Genomic DNA, 5,000 nt, shown 5'->3' with positions numbered 1-5,000 from the left:
CTCCTCTCGTTTCTCTTTTTCCCCACCTTTCCTTTCCTCTCCTCTCTTGTTTCCCTCTCTTCTCTCTCGTTTCCTCTCTTCTTTCCTCTCCTCTCTCGTTTCCTCTCTTCCTCGTTTATTTCCTCTCCTCTTGTTTCTTCTTCTCTCTCTTTCACTCTTTTTTCCTTTCCTTTCCCTCTCCTCTTTTTTCCTTTCCTCTCCTCTCATTTCCTCTCCTCCTCTCTCATCGATCCATCCTCTCCTCTCCTCTCTCATTTCTTTCTCTTTCTCTCCCTTCTGTCTTTGTTTTTATTTTCTCTCTCCTCTTTCTTCCTCTTCTCCACTCATCACTCCATCCCCTCTTCTTCTCCTCCTCCTCCTCTCATGTCATGTCTCCCAGTGAATGATCTCTTTTGTTCTCTCTCTTTCTTTCACCTCATCCCACTCGTCTTCTCTTACTCATCCTCCTCTACTCCTTCCTTTATTGTCTCTTTATCTTCTCTCTACGTAACATTTCTGCATTTTTTTAATATTTACTTTTTCTCCTCTTCACTCTTTTTCTTTCTCTTTTTCTCCTCTCTGAATTATTTTTCCATCTCTTTCCCCTCACTCTCTTATTTCTAATAATTCATTCATTTCACTTTCCTCTCCTTTTTTTGGAAGCTATATTCACTCGTTCTTTCTTCTTCTCCTCCTTCATACTCTCCCCCCCTTTCCTTCTACATCTCTTCTCCTCTCTTCTTTCCCTTCCCATCACCACTCTTGCTCTCCTTTGTTCATCTCTCTTTCTCTACAGTCCTCTCTCCTCTCCATTTACTCTCTTCTCTTTCTTTGTTCTCTTTCCTGCTCAGCTCTCCTCCTCCTCCTCCTCCTCCTCCTTTTCCTCCTCCACCTCCCCCACTGCACACACTCTCTCTTTTTCCTCCTCCTCTCCTCTCCTCTCTTGCAGGTCTTTTTTAGCCCTAGAGCAGATGTCCTTTTATTGATATGATCATGGTTAGTGGTCTCCAGGTGCTCATTGGATCCACTGTGTAACCTCCTGCAGCCAGCGGCCCAAAACACACACACACACACATGCACGTGCACACACACACACACAAACACATGCACGTGCACACACCCTGCGGCTACTGCATCTCCTGAATACTGGAGAAGAAAGGAAGGAAAAAATAGACCAAAGAGAAGAAGAAGAAGAGGGAAGTGTATAACGTGGGATGATGGCGAATAAAAAGAAGAAAAGAAATTTGAGAAGAAAAGATGAAGGAAGGAGGAGAGAGGAAGTTAGGAAAAGAAGGTTGGTGGAGGTGGGTGGGTGTGAATGACAGAGAAAGAGAAAGATGGGGGGAAGGTGAACGAGAGAGAGAGAGAGAGAGAGAGAGAGATAGAGAGAGCCGGAGGCAAACTGAATATTTCAGGCAGTTGCAAAAAAGAGAGTCGAAACTATATCAAGGTGACCTGGGAGGAGTTCCTGTTCGAGAAGAAAGAAAGAAAGAAAGAAATGTTAAAAATAAAAAAAGAAAGAAAGAAAGAAATGAAAAGAAAAAAAATGTGGCCATCAGTTCAAGTTTTTCAATTATATTTGACCTTGTTGAACATTTGCTCTCTTTTCAGATTCAAATCAAGTTGTAATTGTGAGGTTTTCACTTAGTTTCCTGAGAGTTACCATTCTTTCTTTCTTTCTTTCTTTCTTTCTTTCTTTCTTTCTTTCTTCCTTTCTTCCTTTCTTTCTTTCTTTTTTTTAAAGTCAGGGCCACATCACCGAGGAGCTGAAGATGTCCAGTCAGTCGGTCACATGAGGTTCTGCTTCAGTCTCTCTCTTTCAGGTTCATAACAGCTGAAGATTGAGTCCAAAATCCCTCCGTTATTCACTTATTCACTCCTATTATTATCTATTATTCAGCAAAGCAACATTTCAGACACTAAATAATCTAAGTCATAATTTTGTGTCGTCAAAATCAGCTGTAGAGTCGCCTTTTTTACATCAGCTGTGTCCAAAATCACTCTGTCCAAAATATAGTGCTTTAACCCTCCTGTTGTCCTCGAGTCAAGGAAAGAAGGAAAGATGGAAGGAAAGAAGGAAAGATGGAAGGAAGGAAGGAATGATGGAAGGGAGGAAGAAGGAAGGAAAGGAGGAAGGAAGGAAGGCAAGATGGAAGGAAGGAAAGATGGAAGGATGGAAGGAAGGGAGGAAGAAGGAAGGAAAGACGGATGGAAGGGAGGAAGAAGGAAGGAAGGAAAGATGGAAGGAAGGAAAGAAAGATGGAAGGATGCCAGGAAGGAAAGAAAGATGGGAGGAAGGAAGGGAGGAAGGATGGAAGGAAAGATGGAAAGATGGAAGGATGGAAGGAAAGATGGAAAGATGGAAGGAAGGAAGGAAAGATGGAAGGAAGGAAGGAATGATGGAAGGGAGGAAGAAGGAAGGAAAGGAGGAAGGAAGGAAGGACAGATGGAAGGGAGGAAGAAGGAAGGAAAGACGGATGGAAGGGAGGAAGAAGGAAGGAAGGAAAGATGGAAGGAAGGAAAGAAAGATGGAAGGATGGAAGGGAGGAAGGAAGAGAAGACAGATGGAAGGAAGGACAGATGGAAGGGAGGCTGAAGGAAGGAAAGGAGGGAGGAAGGAAGGAAAGATGGAAGGAAGGAAAGATGGAAGGATGGAAGGAAGGGAGGAAGAGGAAGGAAGGAAAGACAGATGGAAGGGAGGAAGAAGGAAGGAAGGAAAGATGGAAGGAAGGAAAGAAAGATGGAAGGATGGAAGGAAGGAAAGAAAGATGGGAGGAAGGAAGGGAGGAAGGAAGAGAAGACAGATGGAAGGAAGGAAAGATGGAAGGGAGGCAGAAGGAAGGAGGGAGGAAGGAAAGAAAGAGAGAAGGAGGGAGGAAGGAAGGAAGGAAGGAAAGAAGGAACAGTCAAAACAGACGGGGTCAATTTTCTTCCTTCCTCCTTCCCTCCTTTCCTTCCTTCTTCCTTCCTCCTTTCCTTCCTTCCTTGACTCGAGGACAACAGGAGGGTTAAAATGACATTAAAATACAATGGACACTCAAATAAAATGCACTATATAGTAAATATAGACAAAGCTCTATTGCATAAAGGTTCAGATTAATATATCCAAGATGAATTTTTACTGCAGCGCACACACACACACACACACACACACACACACACACACACACACACACACACAGAGAGAGAGAGAAATAATCGCCGTAGTATTTTTAGAAACGTTAAAATACTTGCAGCTGAATTCTGTGAATAAAAAGGAAATGATGAAGGTGAGATTAGATTGAGTTACAGCAGCTCGAGGTAGGTGTGGATAAAAATTAATTTGGTTTCCTTTCCTCTTCCTGCTCCGTTCTACCTGAAGTAATTTACACTGAATAAAAGCAGAGGAAGGAGCTCAGTAGGACAGAATAGACATGTGAAGGTAAAGATCTGCATAATACTCTGAAACATGACACTTTCTTTTCTTTTGTTTTGCTATGTTTATGCTCGCTTGGGTGTTTTGTGCTTTGTTTGTTTTTAAAATGACAAACGACGTCATCTTTTATTTGTTATAATAAAGAGAAGTCCTTCCTTTTCCTGCAACCATAATTACTTTTCTATTCAATGTATTTATATTCTCATTATTGTGCAAATAAAACTAAACTGACAGTCGCATTTAGGCTGCAGATATCACAACACTGCATCGGCTTCAGCTGCTTCCTTTGTAGTATTATTAATGTATTCAGAATATATCTGCAATATATCAGAGTTAAAAATGGAAGATTTGGAATAAAAATGAATTAAAAATTAACTATTGACCAAGCTTTAAGTGCCAATTATGATTTTTGCACCTATTATCGTTGTTTTTATTGAGTTTTTTGCTCACACGTTATTTTGAACTAAAATATTTCTTTTTCCTTCACTGCATATTCTGGTTTTTAAAATATATATATATATATTTAGTAGCTTCTTTCCTTCTTTCCTTCCTTCTTTCCTTTCCTCCCTCCCTTTCTTCCTTCTTCCTCCCTTCCTCCTTCCTCCCTCCCTCCTTTCTTTCCTTCTTCCTCCTTTCCTTCCACCCTTCCTTCCTTCCTTCTTCCTCCCTCCCTTCCTTCCTCCCTCCTTTCCTTCCTTCTTCCTCCCTTCCTTCCACCCTTCCTTCCTTCTTCCTCCCTCCCTTCCTTCCTCCCTCCTTTCCTTCCTTCTTCCTCCCTTCCTTCCACCCTTCCTTCCTCCTTTTCTTCCTTCCTCCCTTCCTTCCTTCCTTCCTCCCTCCCTCCTTTTCTTTCCTTCTTCCTCCATTCCTTCCTTCTTCCTCCCTTCCTTCCTCCTTCCTCCTTCCCTCCTTTCCTTCCTTCTTCCTCCCTTCCTTCCACCCTTCCTTCCTTCTTCCTCCCTCCCTTCCTTCCTCCCTCCTTTCCTTCCTTCTTCCTCCCTCCCTTCCACCCTTCCTTCCTCCTTTTCTTCCTTCTTCCTTCCTCCCTTCCTTCCTTCCTCCCTCCCTCCCTCCCTCCCTCCCTCCTTTCCTTCCTTCTTCCTCCCTTCCTTCCTTCTTCCTCCCTTCCTTCCTTCCACCCTTCCTTCCTCCTTTTCTTCCTTCTTCCTTCCTCCCTCCCTTCCTTCCTCCCTCCTTTCCTTCCTTCTTCCTCCCTTCCTTCCTTCTTCCTTCCTTCCTTCCTTGACTCGAGGACAACAGGAGGGTTAAAGAGAAAAACAAAAGGAACCAAAATCCCTTCGATAAAGCTTCAAAATGAACCCAAACCTTAATTTGTTGGTTTTATATAATTTAAAATGACATTTGCACCATTTTTTATTTAACCAAAAGTAAGACTGAATGCTCCTGAAAATGTCAAATGGTGTAACCACAAAATAATGATAAATATTAAATATTTTATCCACCTACAGCGTACTTATACTAATAATTACTTCATATAAAAACATGTAAATGGTTCCTTATTGACATGAATCCCCAGATTAAATTGATTTATTTAATATGAAAAGTTATAACCCTGTAAAGCCTGAACCATCAAATCATCGCCAGA

This window comes from Scomber scombrus, chromosome 2 (genome assembly GCF_963691925.1).
Source record: "Scomber scombrus chromosome 2, fScoSco1.1, whole genome shotgun sequence".
NCBI lineage: Eukaryota > Metazoa > Chordata > Actinopteri > Scombriformes > Scombridae > Scomber > Scomber scombrus.
Note: the sequence above shows the minus strand (reverse complement) of the source record.